Here is a 21,768-nt window from a genome sequence, read left to right on the forward strand (position 1 = left end):
CCGCCCCGGCGGGCGAGAGGGGTGATGTCATTGCCCAGCGGGGGCCGCGGGGGCGCGCCGCGCGCTGCCGCTCATTGTGCTCGGCCGGTGCCGCGTCCGGGGCCGGCGGGGGGGCCGCGCTCCCGCTGCTGCTGCGCTGCCTGTGGCGGGCGGCCCCGCTCGCATCCCGCACACCGCTGCCCTGCGCCCAGCCCTGCAGCTCCTGTCCCGGGCGTCCTGGCCCCAGGGTAGCTCGGCAGCGTTCCGGAGGGCTGCGCTGCGCTGCACGGGCGGTGGGGACCGAACACGCATCCCCGAGCGGGACTGCCTCTTGCGCCCAGCCCGCTGCACCCATCCCGGGGAGCTGCCCTGCGCCGGGAGGGTGGCCAGCACCCATCCCAGTGTTAGTGGGCTGCCTCCCGCTCGTCTCCGGGGCGCGCAGCTCGGCCGGCGTGCGGGGGCTGCAGCGCCCAGCCCCGCTGTGCCCGGCGTGCGGCGGCGGCCCGGGGCTGCCGCTCCTTCCCAGCGCCGCCGGCCGGCTCCTGGCTCCCGCCTCGTTTTATGGTCGTGGAGAGGGAGGACAAATCCCAAACCAGGTGAGTGCGCTGCTCTTCTCTTTTTGCGTGCTTTTCCTTGTCCTGTTACGTCCTCCCTCCCAGGCCCCCGTCTCCCGATGCCCTTCCCCGCGCCGTGGGCTCCTCAGCGGGAGCCGCGCTGCCGGGCGGGACCGCGCCGTCGTTCCCTGGTCCTGCTGAAAAAGGAGGGGCGGAGGGACGGGGAAGGGGGGAAAAAAACCCGCTACACGGTGTTATCCCGCGGAGACGAGCCCTGTCGCTGCTCTTGGGGCCCGGGCTGCGCGTCCCGCAGCCCCCGGGAAAGTCCCGCAACTCCGGGATGCTCCGGGCGCTGCGCGGTCCCTGCCCGCGGGGAGCCCTGGCCCGTCCGTCTCCCTCGCTGGGTAAGAGTGGAGAATCAGATGGATTTGGAATCGGTGTCGTTAAGCGCTGCGGAGCCTGAGAGCCGGGCTCCTGAGGACAGGGTAAATCCGAGGTGTGCTCTAGGGTGGTTTTGGCGGCGTTCGTGTGCTGTCGTGCGGCTTCCTGGCTTTGACACCGCTATTCCTCCCCTCTTTCAGGGAAACGGGGGATTTGAATCCAGCTGGCTTTCGGTCCTGGCTTTGTGCAGTTGGTCCGGCTTTCTTTTCCAAGTCCCATAATGAGTTAGTATCTTAAAAATTCTCGGCTGGACAGTCTGATGTTTTATTTCAACTTCCATACTACTCTTCTGATCTTTTTCAGTTTTGTCGTAAATACAAGTAGTGCCTCTATTTTAAACTTTGTGAAAACTTCAGCAGAGTTTCATTTTAGTGTGGCTTATTTGTTTCCCTGTTCCTTGCTGTTTGTGAGATGCAATTTGGATCCTTACTTGAGTAGTGCCAAGATGTTAGTACAATGTAAGATTTTTTTTTGTTTGTTTGTTATTATGTGACATCAGAAGGTTTTATCCCCTTCTATAACTAAATTGCTTCTGCAATTGCTAGTGTACCCCAGACACCTCATTTTGTGCTGGTGCAATGAAATGTGTGCACGCAGAGGGGTCCTGCTCCCTACAAGTCTGTCAGTCTCTTTCAGTGCCTTTGAAAGTTGATCTTTCACCAAAGCCCCACTCGGAGGCTCTTCTGAGAGCAGCAGGAGAGTGTGCAGCTGAGCTGATATTTTTAATTTTTTTCCTCCCCTCTGCTGCATATTTGCTTCTGCGCTTCTCTTGTGTAACTGGCACTGTGTGTCCTCTGGCAGGGCTCTCCCTGGAATTGCAGTGCTGGGGAGAGGCTGACATGAGTGCAGTGGGGACAATGAAACTCCCTGTTTGGTTTGCTCGAAGTGTTTGTAAACACCCAGGCGGTGTTGGGGTGTCCCTGTGCAAGGGATGGCGCTCTACAGCTGCCCCTCTTCCAGTGGGATAAACATGTTGCATCCACACCTCCTTGCCTTTATTTTAACTGGGTTTTTTCCTTCCTTCCTCTTTGCTACTGTCTCAAAGGGGAAGAACAACAGTGCGTGCAGGCGTTGCCTTTGCTTGGTCTTTTTTTAACATTTTTGTTTCCTGGAATGGCATTTTCCTCTTTATTTTACAAGGGAGGGAGCAGACAATCTAATAGAGTGTTTCCCATCTTGGCTGTAAAAGGAGAAGTTTTATAGCAGTGATTTTGTTAGCTTGGGATAGAAGGCGCTGGATATGAAGTGATAATTTGAAAGTGTAGCCTGGGAATTGTTCTGGGAAATACTGATATAGAAGTTGGTGAGAACAAGCAAAGAATCCATGACCAGGGATTTTGCATTTAAATAATACAACTCTTGTGATGCACATATTTTTAATTTCTATTTTCAGTTTTCTATATGTATATATCTTGAACAAAACAAGCATAAATAGTAATATGTATTTGTATGTTTTTTGAAATTTATTACGTTTTTTGGATTTAGAAATACTTGTGACAATGTATGTGCTAGCATTTTAAAGCTATATTATACTATATCAGGAGGTGGATTAAAAATGTACCTCAGAAATATACATTATTGTATCAATTAGCTTAAATTTTGCTTTTCAGAAACTGAAATACAGACACATGAAAAGGGACAAAAAGCTGAAAATCAATTGATTGCTATGAAAAAAACCCAGAGCTGGGGGACCCTTCCTCTTGTCCCACAAAGACCTAAATGCAGTGTATATGTTTACTCTGAATCAAGAATTCTCCAAAATGCCAGTTGCTGGAAGCAAAGAAAATAACTCAGGAAGGCAGCACTAAACATTTCCTCAGGTCTTTTACTTTACCCTCTCCCCATTTCTTACTCAGGTCAAGTTTCTGAAGGGAAATTTAGGATTAAGTGGTCTCATGGTCATACTCTCCAGAGTTTTCTTGTATTTTAGTCCTGTTCCTCAGGAAATTGAGTGTGATGCCAATAATTGGCATCCTGGTCAAGCCAGAAATCACATCCTTGCAAATGGGTTTTATGAGCATCACCTGTGTGCCCTGGACTTTGCCTGTCCCAGAAGTGTTGCTGCCCTGGGATGCTTGGTTGTTACCCAAACTCTGGGACAGGGATACCCAAAGACTGGTGAGATGAGGGGAACTGGAAGTCAGCCTTGCTGACTGTTCAGCTTAACTTTGCTCCAGAGATGAGCTGTGAGAGGACAGGGATTTCTGCAGCCTGGAGCTGGAAGCTGGTGAGACAGCTGAAGTTCCTGAGCCAGAGGTGGATGGCTGCAGGTGGCTCCTTGGGGAGGAACTGCGGAGTCGCTTCCCAAGGAAGCCAGGGCAGAAAGGTCTCTGCAGGCAAACACCCCCCTTTGTCACCCTGCTGTGAAACAGCGTTTCTCTGTTGGCTGCTCTGGGCTGTGTGCTCCCCATCTTGCCAGACCCAGCTGCAGGTGGTGGGTGCTGCTCACAGCCTGAGCTGGGTGTGGGGGCTCTCTAATGCAAGCCCTAGAGAGCACATGGTTCTAGCTCTGGAGCTGCCCTGGTTTGGTCCTTGCTGGGACAGCCAGGCTGGCATCCATCAGCTGGCAAATAGAGACACTCACTCTGAGTTTTGTGGTGTGTCCCAGAGAGGTGTATGTGCAGCTGGGCTTTTTGTGGGAGGCGCAGGTTTGTTGGCATTTTCTTATTTTTACATAAAATGTAGCCAAACAAGGAATAGCTGGGATCTAGATCGATTCCATTTCTTATTTTAAGGCTTATTGCCTTCTTGTAAGGACAGGACCTGAGTGCAAGCCTTGCTTTCTGTGAGTACAGGAGTGGGGAATGTGCTAGGTGCTAGTTTGTGCATATACAAATATGCAGATATTTGTCAAATAACCACCCAGGCACTGAGAAAATTAGAGAGATTTGTTGCTACTGTGTGGCTGGCATGGCAGGAGTGCAGAAAGTAGCACAAGATGGGCATACCTTGCAGTGATGAAGCTCTTTAGACACTGATGCTTGTATGGATGTTTGCAAAACTTTGGAGCAGGAGATTTAGGAGACAGTAAAATAACTTCCTATATTACAGATGGGTTTCTAACACCAAAAACATCAGCCCAGTTGGAGAGGTCTTGGGGCAGAGATGCTCAGCAACAGCTCTGGTTTGACTGGAGGGCAGATGAGATGACCTGAGGCAGTGCTTTGATTGACTTCCTAGTTTCCACAATTTCATTTTGCAGCAAGTCATTTAGCTTCCTGCTCCCTCCCAGTGCTTCTGTCAATAACTAACTAAATTCTCATTTTATTTTTAATGGCTCTCTTACAGTGGGAAAGAAGTGGTCAGTCATGTTTGTCATATAATCCTGGTTGGCCTGTGTATAAATCATGAATTTAAAGTGGGTAGAGGGAAGGGGTTGAGTCAAGTATTCCTCAGGTGCTAATATGTTGAAATAATTAGGGCAGAACAAGGCTAAAACTTGTCCCTTGAAATCACTGTCAGCTTTTAAACAGTCAGGACCATACTGAAGTCTGTTGCTGTTGCAGTAGTTTCATAACTAATCTGTGCTATTAAACACTGGCCCTGCATAAGGTATTAGTGAGATTTGTGTTGTAATGTCATTTGATTTCACCTTGAATAGATAAAAATAATTAGAGAGCTTTGTTGCTTTGAGCTGAGGAGAGATATTTACGTTGTGAACAGCTTGAGATTCACTTGCTATTTGTCATCTCCCCTCTCCTAGAGTTACTGCTTTCACTACACTGCAGAGGTGCACTGTTCCCTAATATACTTAAGGCAAAATTTAAATCTATTTAAAACCTATTTAACCTAGCTATTAGTTTCCTAAGATAATTTGGGAATACTTGTACAAACAGAGGAGAAAACCTTCAGTAGGTCTCACAGAAATCTGCTGCTGTCCTTTTAAACATCGCAGGATACCCTGTTTATTTTCTTTCCTTTTAGCAGCAATACTGTCTTTTGAGTACCGCTGAACTAAAAAGTTAACTGTAACCTTTAAGTATCTGAATAGTGTTTTCTTTTAGACCTTGAGAAGAGGAAAGGGAGGAAAGGCTCTGCTGGCCTGAAAAAAGATGAGCTTGTGCATGGTTTCTTAAAAGACCGTATCCTGCAGGCTGAATTTAAAAGGGGAGGAAAAAAAAGAGGTGTTAGAGATGCCAAAGTACAGAAGTCAAGCAGTGCTTGGGTTACTGTGTCCTGCTAAAGCTGCCCTCCACAGAGAGAGGGACTTCATGCAGGGCTCCAGCAGCCCAGCCCTCTGCTGCACTGTGCTGCTTCTCCTCTGCAGTGAAGGCTCCAAAAACTCAACTCTGCTTTTTTTGATTAAGCAAAAACTCAGTTTCTGAAAGGGCAGCATGTGTGCATTTAAAGTGGGTGTATTTCTTGATATAAATCCAGGCTGTTGTTTGTAAAAGAGAATTGTCATGGAACTACCATCCTGTAGGCTGGTGCTGAGTCCTGGTGCCAATAATTTTGGAACAGTGCAGAAAATGAATCTGACTGCGTATGAGAGTCTCGCATCCCCCACAGGAACAATCATTTCCATGTGCTTTCCTGAGTGTGTTGAACCAAAATTCTTCCAGCCTGAGAAAAAAAAAAGAGCTTTTATTGCTTTGGTAGGAGGGATTACCCCATTACCTGGCTCTGGAAGGATGGGACCCCTCTCCAGAGTAATCAAGCAGTTAGAATAGAGTATTTTCAGTTGGAAGGAACCTACAAGGATCATCTAGTCCAGCTACCTGAACAGTTCACAGCTGACCATAAACATGCTAAGGGCATTGTCCAAATGTCTCTTGAACACTGACAGGCTGGGGCATCAACTGTGTCTCTAGCCTGTTGCAGTATTTTACCATGCTCTTGGTAAAGAAGCACTTCCTTGTGTCCAGTCTGAACTTTCTTTGGTCCAGTTTTGAACCATTCCTATTCATCCTATCACTGGATACGAGGGGGAAGAGAGATCAGCCCCTCTCTCTCCACTTTGATTCCTCAGGAAGCTCCAGGGAACAATGAGGTCACCTCTTTTCTCCAAACCAGAGAAGCCCAAAGCCTTCAGTGCTCTCCACAGTGCTCTTCCAGCCCTGACAAAGCTGTGTGGGGTTGTACAGGGTGTTTCACTGCTTAGTGGGGTGCTGCTGAACAGACAGCACCAGCTCCAGGGGAGTTGCTAATGCCCTTGTTCCCACTTGCTTTCTCCCTTGTCTTCCATCTGCCTGAGCCTCTTGCTCCAATGCAGCCACCCCAGCTGCACCTTCAGCAGCTTGGATACCCCCAGACTACAAATAAATCTGAGGAGTAGGTATAAATGGAGACTTTAACTGAAGAAGATGGGATGCCTATAGGAAAGAGATTATTCGAGGTGCTGAATAGAAGAATTTGTCTGGTTAGTAGATCACCCTACATGAGACACGAAACTTAAGGCACAGGAACTTGTCAAATTTTCCTGTCTTTTCAGTGGTCATTCTTTTGCTCTAGATAGTCTTTTATCCATAAATATGAGCATGACAAGAGATCCAGAAAAATCTGTGCTCCAGAAAAGTCCCAGATCCATGCTTGGGATGTAGGCCATTAGTTGAGATGTGAATGCCAGCATTCAGATTTACAACCAATCAAAGGAAACTTAAAGGACTGCCAGGATTAGAAAAGAGATTTTGGGCTTGCTGTGTCGCAAAGAACGCGTTCAGTAATGAAAAGCGGACTTGAAAAATAATCATTAGCACTTCTCTGTGATTTAAATTTCATTGCCTGAACTTGGAGAAATGGAAAACAGATCAGTCAAGGCTTTTCATCTAACAAGTTTTTAAAGAAAGCCAGATTTGTGTCTAATTAGTGAGAATTTCTTCATGGTGTTTCTAGGGCCGAAAGAGTGGTGTTTTCATGACAGTTGGGGCCGCATGGAAATATTTACTGAAAATAACATCCTTACTTAAAAACATGGTAAAACAACCTTGTATAACCTGAATTGACATGAAGAAATCCACTACAGCATCTCCATACTGTGTGGTCTTATTGTCCTTTTGCTTTCTGATGGTAGTAGGGAGTTGCAAATTCCTTCTTCTCCAACACCGGAGGTTGAGACTTTATTATAATACCTATTGAACTTGATTAACTGAGAGAGAGGACAACTGCCACTTGAAAAAAAGAATTATTTTAATTATTTTTCTGTTGTTCTTGCCTTACAGCTTTTAACACAAATACCTGAAAAGTAAAGGTAGGCTTGAAAAAGCTTTCCTGGCTCATTTGGTATCCCAGTCTCCTCTGGAGACATCAGATTATTCCATCCTGAGATGAGTAATCTTTAGAGGTGAGAATCAGGTAGCCTGAAATTGCTGTGGGAGTGTCAGTTCATTTTTGCATATTGAGAAGAAGATTAAGAGAAATAACATTAGCCTTTTTATTCTTACATCCCCCCTGAAGTTCATGGTGCAACATGTCCTGTGGAGAAAAGGTCTAAATTCAGATAAACCTGTGGTAATGAGTTTATTTAAACCCCAGCAAAGACTGGAGAAATACCTAGCTGTCGCCAAAAGGTAAGGACAGGTTTGGGATTTCTGTGTTTCTGTGGGCTGCTGAGGACATCAGAACAGTCAGCATCTGGTTCAGTGGAGATGTTGCAGCAAGTTCAACCTGTGTGATGGTGGCTTTGGGCTCTGCTGCTCTTCTCTGTAATCCCTTTTTCTGTGGCATAATTACAGAAAGTGCTTTTATCTAAAGGGGATGTTTTGACACAGTTTGCAGCTAATTCCATATATTCTGTCTAAAATACACTCAAGTGCAGTGAGTATCTGCATCATTGCAATTACTCCAGCCTTGTTGGCAGTAGCTGTCTTCTGTCTGTAGCCAACAGAAGATTGTGGTACCCTCTAATTTCTCACATATAAGAATCCTTACTGTAAATATTTACTCTTGAGAGTGTTAAGTACTTATGAGGGGATTTTTGAACAATGTTTGGTCTATTGAAAAAACCAAACATGTGAAGACTATGTCAGAGTTACATGTACCAGCAGCTTGAAACTGTAGAAGCAGAGTCAGTGCCTGATTTCTCTATTGCATTTGTCCTTGTTCTGAACAATTTGTTCCTTCTAAAAAGGGAAATGTGCCCATTCCCTTCAAGTCAGCAGTATTCACATTTCTAAAATGTGGTAATAGCATTTTGCTTGTATTGATGTGTGTGTGCACACCTAGAAAACCCCCAGATCAACACAGGTTTCTGTTAACTCTTTAGTTTCAGCAGGCAAACAGGAGTCTAAAGTTGAGCTCTTGACTCCAGGCTGGAGGATTTCTGCTCGACCTATTTAGGAGAAGGAAGCATGAGCATAGGGCTCGGATGGAAACTGCTTTGTGGGATCTGTAGGAGTGAAGTCCCATCTTGTGTTGTGGCCTGTGGTGGGCATGCCCTGAACACCTTCTGCAGGGATGTAGTGTATGCTCAGTGCAGAAACAATCAGTGTCTTTTAGCAGATGTTAACTCCAAATTCTGTCTGTTTGCCTATCACCCAAAATTAGAGAATAAATTTAAATAGATCCATACTGTGATTCTGAGGTACTTCTCAGTAATTCCATTATGTTTGTAAATGACTTTTGCTACTGTAGAGTGTTCCCTCTACTAGGAAATATTTTTTTTCTTTTAAGTAGCAGTTCTGTTGTCGCAGTTCTGCAGGAAAGCTGGGTATTGTTGCACTTGCACTTAGCTATGCAGGTCATTGGTCCCTATGTGTCACTAGGAAGCGCTGACAACAATGTCTTCAAAAGTATGGCTTGTGAGAGGTGTCTGCTGGGTCACATCCCTATGCTGGAGATTGCCCTGTCCTGTGCCATTATATGTGGTTATTATGGACCATTCCTGAATTTTCTACTGCAGATGTGAATGTGGTATGGGGAACTTGTAAAGCTCCTTCTCAAGCTGCTGCCTGGCCTTCATGTGTGCTTCCATCACGAGCAACTTCACCTTGCTCATTATGAGTATGCAGTCTTTTGTCAAGGGCCATCACAATTATATATCCGTGTTATTTATTGTGTCTCTGGATTGGGAAACTGCTTGGATAAGTCTGTCTTAAAATTTATCTTTTTTGCTAGGTTAACTTTTTGGGATAGCATCCTCAGGCTGATTCATTTTGCAGCCATGTGGATGGTTAGCTGGTGTTTAATAATAATAATAAATAAAGGCATGTTTAAAACAAATCCCCCCTAGTTAAGAATTTGCAACTGAAGAAATTCAAAATAAATTGAGTATTGATTTGCACAATGAAATAACCAAGGAGAACATTCGCTATGGGCTGAAGCTAATTCTGTTAGAATAAATGAGGCTGATTGTGGAATAAATATTAAATAAAGTATCTCATTAAGTTCTGCAGTTTTGCAAAAGCTGTCGCCACAGGGAGGAAGAACCTGGTGTGAATGGTTGTTTGTTTACTGCAGCTGTCAGTCATTGTGGGGGAGGGCGTGGTGCAGCAGTTTGTGGAGTAGCCACTAGTAACCAGGTCATCCTGCTTAAATGTCAGGCTTCTTGCTGGAAAATGTGTGAAACTACACAAAAATTCTTTCTGTCTTCTTAGCACTTCTCTCATAATATTTCTCGTTTTGCTGGATGACATCAGTTCTTGGAGATACAGAGGAAGGTTTTAAAAATATCTCCTGGGCAATGCTGGGTGATGCTGAGCTAATGAATTTATTGATGTCTGCCTGATACTCCGGAGGGTTGATCCATTTCTTGTTCTTCCTCTGATGCAGCTTTTGAGTCATTAATCTCTTCATGGCTGTTCCTGTATTTTGTGCATAGATTGAGTTTATTATCCATTATAAGGTCTTTGGGATAGGACTTCTGTCTGTCAGTTCCCACTTTCTACAGTGAAAAATGTCCAGTTTTCTACAGTCTGTAGGTGTTACTGCCATGTGAGTGACCAGTGCTGTGACTTGGGTGGGAATAGCCATTAGTAGTTTTGGGGAAACAGTCTCCTTGCTTTCATTGCAAATCAATTTATATAATTCATGGTTTCCTCTAGAAATTACATCTTTTGTACTTTGAAGGCAAGACAATTGAATTCTGCATCTCTCTTGTGTTTATAGACAAGATCCTTTTAAACTTTGTTTCTTGCTTGCCTCCATGCATAAAATTGAGATAACCTCAGAGGGCTGCCCTGAATATTCATCAGTGATTTATTGTATGCCACTGAAGAAAAGTGTTACCAGCAGTGCTAATGAAGTTTATTACTCAGCCCCTCTGCTGCACATTTATTGGTATTTCAAAGATCTACAGTCTCCACAGTGAGCTCTAGCAAATTCTTGACTGGACTTGGCCTGTAGATGACACTAATAACTTTGATTTATGTGGGGCTTTCCCTTTGGAAGAGCTCCAAAGAATTTTATAAACTGCAATGTAAGCCATAGTGCAAATATTGCCTTAGCAGCGACCAGTTATCAGGGAGGTGCTGTGTGATGGATATTGCAGTGCAGCTGGATGTGAGGGGATAGAAAGGAAAAAAAGAAGTTCTGCAAGTGTTGGAGGTGATGCAAGGAGAGAAGTAAGAAAACAAGCAGCTACTACCTGAATTCTGATTTTTATCTTTGACATGATTGATTCTTCTGGATCAAGTGACTCTCACATGAAAGGTGGCATTTTTGTCACAGCCTCGTGATGCTGTGGTCCTGGTTCAGTTGAAGTCGAGCAGAACAAGCCCTCCTAGCAACTAGGGTTTTCTTTTCATGCAGAGCATGTATGTTTCTGGATGTCTTAATTAAAATTCTGGGGTGCAGCAATGTGTTTTCAGTGGTTCCTTGGGCTGGTGTGGTTAGCTCTGGGATGTCCTCCTCTTGCAGAGGCAAAAGGCACAGAGTCTGCCTTGTATAAGATCCAAAAGACTTGAACACATACCCTCTTTACTATTAAGCTGATGTCCCATTAACTCTAAATCCTTTCAGAAAGCGTAAATAACTTTGCAAAGATGTTGGCTTAGAATTTATTGCATTCAATTGGGTTTGTTCACTGAATGGTGTAGCCTTGGCTTTCCCCCCTGAATCATAGGTGCCCAACTTGCATTGTGTAAATAACATTGTTATTTTGGGTCCCAGACACCATCATTGGAGAGAGATAGCAGAGTCAGAAGTGGGTCATTCTGGTTAGCTCTTTGAAGGTGGGTGAGATAAAACAGTGCCACCATGTATGATATAATCTGCCAGACCAGTTAGTGTTGTAATGGAACTGGGCACAGGGCTCAAGGTGTCAGGTCACTTATTAATAAGGAGGGGTCCAGCTTTTCTGCCCCATGCAGGAACATCTCTTTTAGAAAGGTTTTGAGCACTTTTAACTCTGGTAGCTGAGTGCTGCAGCTTCAAGAGCTCAGAAGCATTAGATGGAGGTCCAGAAACCAGATAGCACAAATGAGTAGCTAGAACTGGAAGCTGTGGTTGGAACAGTTGGAGAAGAAATGTGTGGCTGCTAAGTCTGCTCTTGTTCAGTGTCCTGAACGACCAGCCAGCTGTAGCCCGACAAAAAATGGCAAGAGCAGAGGTCAGCCCAATAAGTGACAGTGTGGATGCTGATTTTGGGCTCATCCCAGCCACCTGGGAATCAAAAGAATTGTAGCAATGATATTTTTCTTTATAATTTTGCCAAATCAGTCTTCCTTCAGTAAATTTTGAGCCTGTTGGCCAGGCTAGATGATTGTAAAAGCTTGTTTTTCTTAGAAAACAGGGCTAAAGTGTGTATAATGCTTTGAGGAGCAGGGAACTTGTTGAATTCAGATGCTTGTTTGGCAGTGCTTATTTGAAGATCGACTAGCATGGAGTAGAGGTTGCACTGTATCATGTTTAGGCTTGCTGTGGGCAAACAAGTATTTCTTTTGGAGCACCTAATGGAGACCTCAGCAGTCAATAGAGCAGAGTTTGTGGCTTGGCTTTGTGCCTGGCTATAGGCTTACAGCCATCTTTGCAGCAAAAACAAAACACAAAGTGTAATTATAGCCTGGTGGATGAATTTATATTTTTGGTGTATTCTGTTGCTGGGACTATTTTAAAGCCTCAGTGTCCAGGATTCTGGTCTTTTTAGATGCTTCGTTCTGTATTTTTCTAGGCCATACCATTAAATATATGTATATAATGATAACAGTCAATGAGTGCATTAATGTTTAATTCAGTTCATTTTTCAGTTTTAGGATCCCATTCATCCTTATTGGTGTAATCGATTCCTCCTGGAAATGCTGTGGTAATTAGAGGAGAGAATGATTTGCAAGCAGTGCTGTGACATGTGTAACCAACCTGTCTTGTTTTGAGCCTTTCATTACCTTATGACTATAATTGTGTACCATCTCAAGGAGGAGTGTGAACTTTTCATTTGCATGTTAATGGCACTTTGTCTGGGAAGGTGCTACAGGGATTCAAGCAGTGCTATGCAGAAAAAGTAATGTGCCCAGTAAGCAAACAATTTTGATGGTTAGTGGTTCAGACATTGTTAATAATAAGGGTCTCTTTTCTTCTGATGCAGCAAATGCATCTTTCAAATGGGCAAGACAATTGGGATGGTTTAGAAAGAGAATTGTTACAGAGAACTCCTTCCTGTAATCAGCATCTGTCTCTTCTTAGGAAAGAGGAAAGTGCTTATAACTTGTGTGCCCTTTTGAAAGGGAGACTGCATTGATTGAGTCTTAATATGTGTTGTGATACATAGAGATATGTTGGGAAAAGCTGTGTGCTGAAACTCACTGGCTTTCTCATGTGTGAGATGTGAAGCTTGTTTGGCATTTGAGGGCTTTGTCCAAGGCTCTGACATTTTACTCTCCAACTTGTAGTTTTAAAAAGGAACATCTGTGATTTGTATCCTAAGCCTGAAGTGGGTCCCAGTGCCTCAGTGTGGGATTGAGGTTGTTTGTCCTCTTGCAAAGAACAGGCTCATGAAGGCTATTTTGGTTGTTCCTGGGAAAGTAGACTCTCCATCACACTTCTGCTTTTGCGTGGGAAGGGCTCCCTCTGAAGGCCCAGAAATCCCTGTAAATACCAAAAATGCATCTTGTGTCACATTTCAAATCCTTCATAATTCCCTGCTCTCCTGCTGTTTGCGAGAAACCCAAGCCGCATGCTTTCCTCTCTCCATCACCTCTCAGCCTGATGGATCCAAGAGGAATTGCCATTTGCTGTAGGTCAGACCTGGAGGAAAATGAGTAACATGGGCATAACAGCTTAACATTTCCATTTAGAAACAGTTGGATGAGCCTCAAGAGGGAAGACCTGCTGCTTTAAATTAAGAGTGACCACTCAAGTGAGATTCCTTCTGCCTCCTGCCACTGTATCTTGCTGCAGCATCCTGTGGTCCATCATTGCATCCACAGTAGCTGTCAATGGCAAAATGCAGTTTCCACCTTTCAGAGCTCAGTGCTTTCTGGTGGGTGACTGCAGGTTGTGATCAGTAAGAGGAAGGGAAAGGCCAGATAACAGCAGTATTTTTATGCAGGCAAAAGCTCAGTGAGTGTTTTCTAGGAGATCTGACCAGCTGAGAGGGAGAGCACGGTTGACAGGGCTGCTTTTGCTTTAAGGATAATTAGTGGGATGTAGGCTAGGCTGTAAAATGAATGAGAAAAGTAATAACAAGGAGTTAGAGCCATAGAAAGAAGAAAAACTGGAAACCCTGAAGATATAAATTGGGCAAATTGTGCTTTAACAGGATCTTTTTTTCTTGTATGTGGAGATGCCAGTGATCCAAGATGAGATTTGTCGAGGCTAGAGAGGTACAATTGCAATAACTGAGATATGAGAGGATGCTGGGTTGGATTAATCCTGAAGGGACTTCTCTTTTTTTTTTTTTTTTTTAAGGCTTCTCTGCTGTACTTCTGCAGGAAATAACTCACTTGCCAGCTGAAAGTAAACCAGTTCTTCATGTGAATGATCTGTGTGAGCAGCAAAGGTGCAGGTTGGTGAGGCTTTGGTTGGGAGGAGTAAGGCTGTTCTCTGAGAAAAGAGAGGAGAGGGTTTAAGGGAAACTGGGTGGTGTCTGTTTTAAGTTGGAAATCTGAAATCTTCTTAGGTAAGTATCTGCTACTTGAGAGCTGCATCAGCCAGTTCAGTTGCTGCACATAGAATGTCAAATCAGGATAGACAGTATTTCTGTTTGAGTCTGGGGACACAGGCACTAGTGTCTGGGAGAGAATTTGGGCAGCTGCAGAGCAATGGGATGTGGCCTGTCTGCCTGGAGAAATGGTGAAGACCCCAGGAAAGGCTTGGCCATCATGAATGGCCTGTCTTTCAGCACCTAGGAGTCAGTGGGAAGAGAAGGTAGAAGAAAGTATTATCTTCTCTATTGTGGTAGCTATAGCTTTTATACAAAACTTAGTTAAAAGGGAAAATTTCATGAATGTGGTATAAAAATAGTTCCCATAGAAAAACACCAGCCCTATTACAACTTCCTTGACAGACAAAGACAAGAATGCATATAGAGAGCATGATACTAGGGCAGAGGAAGGTGGGTATTGGGACTGCAGAATGAAAAGATGCTCATCAAGGATAGTAAAGAAAAGCAAAGCAGAGTTTGGGACATCAGCAGTGAAAGAGGCTGGAGAGGTAAAATAGTTCAACAAAGATAATATGAGGCATAGGTCTAGTTTACATGGGGTTATTTCTGAGTTTCTCTCTTTGAACAAGTTACCTGATCTGGTTTTTTCTTCATTTGCCTCTGTTTACAGCGTGCTCAAAGATGGGCAATAATTCTTAGTAAGTAATTTTTCTATACCACAGAGTATAGTCAGGCCATCAGCCTCAAATTCAAGTTTTATCATGATACAGGCTTGAAGTTACTGTTAATGACGAAGAAAGGGGAATATGTACATACTGTTTACAACCATCTTGCTCTCCATTAAAATTTAAAGGATGTGCAAGAGCGTAGGTGTGAGGTGAAAAGTGTGCTTGCAATAGTTAAATGTTGCCACAGGCTACTTTCAATGTGATAGACCAAAAAAATGAGATATATTCTCTCAAAGCGCAACTCATATGTTGTTGGAGCCTATACAACCTTCTGTACAATCTGTTTTAAAGAAAACTCTTGTCATGCACATGGAGGTACCAACAAGGAGAAAATAACAAAACAGAAGAAGAGTCCAGTGGTCTGTAAACAGAGACACCACCCCTATAAGGTCTGCAGCACTTCTCTGGTGCTCTTACATAACCCAGCTAATGTTTGACTTTGTTTCATGTTCAGTTGGCTGTTAGAATGAATGAAGTAATAATTTACTTTTCTTCTATATTACATATTTAATCATGGCTTCCTAATTCCTATGTGCTTATCACTACCAGGCTCTGGATCTGTCCATGAGTGTATTTGTGTTGAGGGTGAAGGGAATGATATTTGTAACCATGCTGAGACTTTATTTTGCTTGCTTTGGGGCAGACATGAGTGGACACAGACCTGCTCCAAAAAACATGCACTGACTTTTTAAAAAGCATTCACTGACTGCTTAAGTGTAATAAATATACAAAAGAAAAAAAACCCAAGCACAGTGCTTTCTGTGTGACCCCCGTTATTTGCAACTCTTGTGTTGTACCTGGGAGCTCTCACTTGGTGCTTGCCCAGTTTTGTGGGAAGGGAGAGAGGAAGTTATCAGTTGCCAAGAAAAGAGACCCAAAGGAGTTTCAGGGAGTGCTTGGAACTGCTGGCTGTAGCTTGGAGCAGTACATGAGGCTTCTGCTGAGTACCTTCAATAGGGCTGTGAACCAAAGCATGGAGTTAGCAGACCCACAATGAAAACTTATATCTCTCCCTTGGAGGTGAAGTTGTTCACTCCAAATGCTACATAGACTTTTTTGGATGTGGAACACTTGGCTTTGCCCCAAGCCCACCTACATTGCTGTGCCATAACCATACTCAAACCTTGCATTGCACCACAAATGGGACACGACCTTTAATGCCCAATGTTCCTTGATTGTCGTGGGCTGTTTGGTGCTTTTGACAGTGAACCAAAAGCCTATTTGTGACTTACAAAGGCATGTTCTGGTACAGGTGGATGTGTTAGCTGTGGCTGTAGTGGCTGTTCTCCAGGCTGGTGCTGGAAACTGATTTATGCTCCGGGCTTGAATTCAGATTCCCAGATCCAACACAGTCTTGCCAACGTATGCACCTCCTTTGCAATTTTAAAAACAGAGGGTGTTCTAACTTTTGGCAGAGATAACCTCATGGCTTTTATCTCTGCAGGTACCTGGCAGGTGTCATTCCAGAGTTAGGGATAGTTTTTTGCCATTGTTTTTCCCATCTTCCCCTCTGGGCAGCGTTTTTCCTGCCCTTTTTTGCTGTGCTGGGCAGGGATGCTCCTCTCCGCAGTGCGGCTGGCTGGGCTCGTGCCTTGGTGCTCCAGCAGCATCTGCCCAGACATCCTTAGCCCAGATTCATCCCCTGTTCTTCCTGTTCCCCCTGTCTTTCCAACCTATAAATCTTATTTCTTCCTTTCATAATCATAACCTAAAATTGCCTTATGGTTTCTTTAAAAACACTTTTTTTTTTCCTTCTTTAAACCTAGATTTTTACAGCTGTAACGTGTTTCCGTTCTCCATCATCTGTAGCAATTGAGAGTACTGCCAGCTAAGCAAATATCCCAGTCCAGATGAGGCCAGTTTTACAAGCCTTGTTACTCTGCCTGGATTCTTCACCTCCACGTCAGCTTCCCTTTTGCTTTTTCTCATACAGGTATCCAGTAATTCAAGCAGCCTCAATTTCAGTTGTTCTGCACATGACAATTGCAGAGACACTGAGGAGCTTAGGCTACAAGGGAGCAGCAGCACATGTTAGGAGGGATATTTTTTTCCTTTGGAGTGAAGCTAAATAGATTGGAGGAGAGGGTAATTTGAAAAGGTGGTTCAAAGTTGAAATTCTTATGTTCTTGCTAGAGTTAGCTGACTGCAATAAAATTGTGCAAGTCATTGTAATCCCTCTGTTTTCAGAGAGAAAACTGGTGACTTTTTATAAATCTGCTTTTAAAATTAAGACTTAAGATAATGCTGTCATTCAAGTTCCTTGCACAGAGCTTTGCAGGATGGGTGGATTTGGGCTTGTAGTGCCATTTCAGGGCAGTGCTGATGACTGCTGCCTTGGAAAGAAAAAATTCTAAAGTGCTAAATAGCACCTGTCCTGTAAGCAGTCAGCCAAATATCTTCTTATATTCTGACTTGTAGTTTTGGTCTTCACCTCTTTTACCTGCTAAAAGGATAAATATGCACCAGAATAGGAAAAAAATCCTATTCTGTTCTCTGGATATCCAATTTCCATAATGTGTAGTATAGAAATACATACAGAAGGAAATAAATATGGTGCTTCTACAGAAGTCTTGTCTTTGCTTTACACATGTTCTGTTAGACATGCAGTCTCTTTAGAACTCATGGCAATTTGCTGTGCAAGAGGAGCTGTTGTTGGTACATTGCTTTATACTTGGTGGGAGCATGCTGTGCTGGAGGGCAGCAAGGCTGTGCTCGTGTTTGAGGGGATAAATGGCAAACTGAAACACAATGTGAGGGAATTCTTTATTTCCCTAAATAAAAAATGCCTTATGTTGAGTTTTGAATTACAAGCAGTATTTTTGGGTAGACTGCCCATTTGTTAAAGAACAAATGGTGCTAGTCTAAATAGTTTTGTGCAAAACTGGGAAAATGCAAGGGATGAACAAATGTGAAATGTGCCTTACCCCCATAGGCACAGTCTGTCTGCCTCATACCATCTCACTTGTCAAGTTCTATCCTAAAGGAAAATGTTTGAGTAAATATGTATTTGAGAAGCTGAAAATGCAGCCTTTTTTGTGACTGAAACACTTTTCTTCCTGTATTGTGTGTCAAGATCTTGAACACCTGAGTGTAACTGGCTGTAGCCTTGAGACTACTACTGGGTCTCCTAGTGAGGATGGAAAATATTTGCTCTGTCACATCCTTTCAGCCTGAAGCTGTAGAACTGTGTGGTGTGTCCAAAAGTGGCAGCCTTCTGTAATACCCAGTGAGAACTACTCTTGCTTGGGTTTGGTTTTCTCAGTTTCCCCTTTTTCTTTTTTTTTTTTTTTTTGCAGCATGCCTTCAAATTGACCTTTGGCCCATGCTCTGTCCCTTGCCCGTTCCTTCCACAGCCATGTACATGCACAGCAATCCAGAAACACTCTGCACCCTGAGCTGAGTGTGCCAGCCAGCAACCCTTGCAGGGAGAGCATGCCCCAGGACCAGTGTGATGGGGGTAGTCTGGCTGGAATCCTCCTTGGAACAATCCCGTTTTCTCTGTAGTTGGCTTATTGGATGGGTGAAAGAGCCGAGTTCTGTCCCTCAGCTTGTGATTGCACTCCTGGTAACTTCAGTAACCTGAATGTTCCATCCCCTTATTGTGGGTGAGGGTTCATGCGTGAGCCTTGCAAAACAATTCAGTGTTGCAGCTGAAGTTTTTGTGGGAATGTATTTATCTTGTACTTGATACAAAGTGGCCTCCTTTGGTACTTGCCACCTGGAAATGAAGGTGGTGCCTCACCCGGGGTCCTGCAGGCACAGCCTGGCCACGAAGGAAGAACGATGACTTGCCTTCCTTCTGCCTCATATCCCAAAGATAAAGGATCCAAATTAGTTATCCATGTGTAATCTCATTATCTTTAGCTAATGTGCATGGGCATCCTGATGCAGGATGAGGTTTGTGCAGGAGCATGGTTTTGCTATTGTGATGAAGGTTCTGCAGTGCAATGAGGCTGGAGATTTTGGGAGGACGTGGGCCTCAGTGTACATGGCCAGTGTTGGAGTGCAGTGGTGCACTTTGGTACACAGCTGCTTTTTCAGGAAGGCAGGGGAAAGAGCTTGTGGCTTTCCTTAGAGAGGGGGCTGCTTTCCAGCCAGCTGCCTATCTATGGTGGTGCAGCTTCTGCTCCCCCCAAGCAATCACAGTGGATGGGAGTGTTGAAAAACACCTGCAGAGGAGCACTGCTTGCCACACTGTACAATAAACACTATTCCTTAAGGTCCTCTTGGTCCTTCTAGGCAAGAGTATTGCACTGATATCTAGAAGTGGAGAGCAATTTGCAGGAGGGGAAGGGCTGGAGATATACCAATGAACTAAAACCTGCTCATGAAATGAGTGATGTAAATCTGCTGTGGGGATATTCTCCGCTTCCCAGATTTTTAGCATGCAGCCAAAGACAAAAGGCAGTGTGACTGGAAGGAACAGGCTCTCTGGGGACCTGCTTTTGAAGTTACAGACAAATTATTTCCCTATATTTAGAAAATCTACTGTAATGAAAGATGTGTGGTGCTGGTCATGCAGGCAAGGTACTTTGGATTGCTTGGGTGGGAGCAAACACTGGGGTGTCTTTGCTGCTGTTAACCTGTCTGGCAGATCAAAACTCACACAAACATCCATGGTTCTGGCTTGCTTTGAGAATGGATGTTTTCCCAACAATGGGAAAACACACCCGTTTTTGGGCATGTGGCAAGAAACGGCAAGGTGATGCTGAGTGTGGGAGCAGAGGAGGGGGCTCACGCTGCTGCCAGCTTCTCCTGGCCTTGCTGTGCTGGTGGCTGAGCCCTCGTGGAGCTGAGACCCCCCTTGCAGCTAGTTCAGGCTCCCTTTGGCAGGCAAGAAGTCACCACATCCAAGAGCATGTGATTTCCATTGCCCGCGCCTGGATGTCTGCTGGGGCTGAATTGCCTGCATCCCCAAGAGCTGCTCAGTAAGAAACAGCAAACATTGTCCCTGGGAAGGAGCAGCTGTTTATATATAGTGTGCAGTGGGTTCACGAGTGATTATTAGGAAAACATTGCTTTCCAGTCATAAAAAAGGGCATTTTTGTTGTTTCCTTTCCTCTACAACAGGCAAGTTGAAGAGTCAGGGATTTTCATTTGCCATGACAACCAATGAAACTGCCAAGCCATGTGATATCTTTATCCTTCCTATGATTAAATAGTTTCCTTTTTTTTAAATTTTAAGGCCATGTTGCTAACAGTTGGGAAACATCAGGTGTTGTTTGCTTTTCTCATGTAGATTAGTCAGGATTTAATTTGCATGTTTTTATTTAAGAGCTGTGGAGAGCTGGGAAATGTTATTTCCATGATTTATGGTAAGGATGGTATCTTAGTTCAGAATTGGTGTATTGTACTGAAGTTTTCTCCCCTCTGCCCTTCTCCCCCTTTGAGACAGGACCACTCAGCACTGTCTCCTGTCGGATCTCAAGATCTCAGTCCTGAGTTGCTGAGCCACCGAGACCCCTTGGGGGTCTCGGGAGTCCTGGAATGTTGCCAGAAGTGTCTGGTGGCAGGACTTTTACCCTGCACAGGGGACGACAAGGATGAGGGCTTCACAGGGAGAATGGTGAAGGGATTAGTTAATTAGAGAGTGAGACACAAGGTTTAGGATTTATGTACAGGGGGGTTTAGAGGAGTAAGATGGAGGAATTGGGGTGTGTCCTGTCCTCCTCCTTCTTCCTCCTCTCCTCCATCTTCTTTGGCCACGGTGGCACCTTTCTATTGGTTATTACTAAGAGTACACCGAGTTATAACAATAGATGGTATTGGGGAAAAATGATAAATATTGTATACGTAGCAAAGGGTATAAAGATAGGTGCCTGCCCCGGAGGGAGACAGAGTGTGCCCATGGCTGACTGCTGTGCGGATCTCTGTTGGGCTGAAAGAACATCTTTTAGATAAACAATTAATAAACATAAAACCAGAAAGAAGAACTGAAGCCTCTTCTCGTCCTTCAACACGGGGGACGGCCGCACACACTGACGAAAGGCCACACACACACACAGCGTCGGAGGAGGAGGAGACAGTCCGGGGCAGACCGAGGGGGGAAAATTCAGAGGCGGAATAAAAAGGGAGAGGAAAAAATTACCTCGGGAGAGACACAGAGCAGCTCGGAAAGCACGCATGCGCCGAGCGCGGGCGGGGGCGGGCCAGACCCCCGGTGACGTCTCAGGTGAGGAGGGGCCCTCTCCAGACTTGGTGCCTTTGGTAAAAACCCTCAGGGCTCTCCAGGCCCCTCAAACAGCCAGGAACAGCCCGGACACTTGGCGTTCCCTGGGCGGGCAAGAAACCACCACAACCTTTCGGGGGAAGATTAATCCGGACATTTGGCTTCCACTGGGTGAGCTCTGACCACCACAACCTTTCGGGGGGGCCACCACCACCTTCAAAGCCCTGAAGAAAAAAAGAGAGAAGAAGAGAAAAAAAAGCCAGCAGAGACTGCAAAAAAAAAAAACCAGCAGTCACTGAGAATTCCATCTCTCAGTTTCTGCCGAAGAGAATTCGTAGCAGAACAGCCCGGACTGGAACCAGAAGGCGCCCTGGGTCCACTTCTCGTGATCTGCTGGACAGATCGAGACGTCCAGACTGCTCTGGCGACAGATTTGGTAAGAAAGCCTGAAAATAAGAACATGGGAGGCACACCTTCCCAGGAACAACGGGAAATTTTGTCCACCTTATAAGGTGTGACACAAACATACAAAAATTAATTAGCTCTGGCCTTAAAAGGCCGAGAGGAAAACCCCCGAGACGCACCAGACGTCCGGGGGGGGGCCCTCGGAAGAGGGGGGAGCAGGACTCCGGAAAAAATTAGCTCTGGCCTTAAAAGGCCAGGAAGAAATAACCCCGAGACGCAGCAGACGTCCGGGGGGGGACTCTCTGAAAGAGAGGGGGGAGCAAGGCTCCAGGAAAGAAAAAATTATTAGCTCTGGCCTTAAAAGGCCGAGTGGAAAAATGCTCTTGGAGAAAAAAGAGCAAGAAATATTATTAAAACACCCGGTCCCAAAACCCAGAAACCTCGGGAAACTCCCAAAAAGCGTCCAAAAAGTCCAGAGAGCATGGAGGACTCAGGAGCAGAGGGAGAACGGGGGGGGAG

The 21,768-nt window shown here is 44.8% G+C and overlaps 1 protein-coding gene across 2 annotated transcripts in view; it reads left to right on the top strand.

Annotated features, from left to right (window-relative positions):
* The first annotated feature begins 78 nt into the window (after window positions 1-78).
* Window positions 79-21,768, top strand: part of RAB30 (RAB30, member RAS oncogene family) — a 57,296-nt gene continuing 35,606 nt past the window's right edge. The window contains exons 1-2 of one of the 2 annotated variants that reach the window (XM_026792639.2): window positions 79-575; window positions 13,752-13,848. The gene's annotated coding sequence lies outside the window, so the exon portion shown is untranslated. The remainder of the gene's footprint in view (window positions 576-13,751; window positions 13,849-21,768) is intronic. The other variant, XM_005485791.4, reaches the window with a different exon arrangement.

Source organism: Zonotrichia albicollis, chromosome 2 (genome assembly GCF_047830755.1).
Source record: "Zonotrichia albicollis isolate bZonAlb1 chromosome 2, bZonAlb1.hap1, whole genome shotgun sequence".
Taxonomy (NCBI): domain Eukaryota; kingdom Metazoa; phylum Chordata; class Aves; order Passeriformes; family Passerellidae; genus Zonotrichia; species Zonotrichia albicollis.